This window comes from Phalaenopsis equestris, unplaced genomic scaffold, assembly GCF_001263595.1.
Source record: "Phalaenopsis equestris unplaced genomic scaffold, ASM126359v1 Scaffold001058, whole genome shotgun sequence".
Classification (NCBI taxonomy): Eukaryota; Viridiplantae; Streptophyta; class Magnoliopsida; order Asparagales; family Orchidaceae; genus Phalaenopsis; species Phalaenopsis equestris.
In genome coordinates, this window is record NW_018165497.1 from 57,718 (window position 1) to 58,443 (window position 726).

Genomic DNA, 726 nt, shown 5'->3' on the forward strand with positions numbered 1-726 from the left:
AATTGTGTGGTATGTATGTAAATGCCCCTTGACTTTAAGAGGCTTACTTAGAACCTTTGTGGCTTGTGAAAAAGAAGAACACGATAAGATTTTTTGTTGGTTTAGGTATTGTTATGGTATGACTCATATAGGGTTTAGGGACAGATGCTGGAACGAAGCGGAGCAGAGCGGAGCGAAACGGAAGAATCTGTCCAAATCGAAAAGTTACGTTATGTGGGTTGGGGTTATACGGTACAGGGGTAATTTAGGAAATATATATTGTACTATAGGGTTTTATTCTAAGATTATAAATAAACATGTTCGTAATCCTAGGTCTTTGAGAGAGTTGGATCCCTGAATTCTGTAAATTATTTTCTGAATATTAAAAAGAACTCGCCGCTCTGCTCACGAGGACGTAGGCATCTTTGCCGTTAAATCTATGTGTTCTTCGGTATTTGTGTCCTTCTAGTTTTTCTTCGCCCAACGGTATCAGAGCGGAGGATCGCGGCTTTCTGCGTAAGGAACGAGATCGCGACAGAGATCGCGGCGCGGCTCAGGGAAGCGGATTGCGGGTTCGAGGGCGGAACAGCAGCAGGTCGACGTGCTCGACCAGGGCTTCGGCGGCGGAGGCTTCTGCGACAGGCCCAAGGATCGCGAAGGAGGCTTTGCGGCAGGAAGAGGAGCTGTCGCCTTCGCAGGTCCGGCTGAGGCGTTAGCGGCTTCCAAAAGGAGCGGAGGCCACAGCCG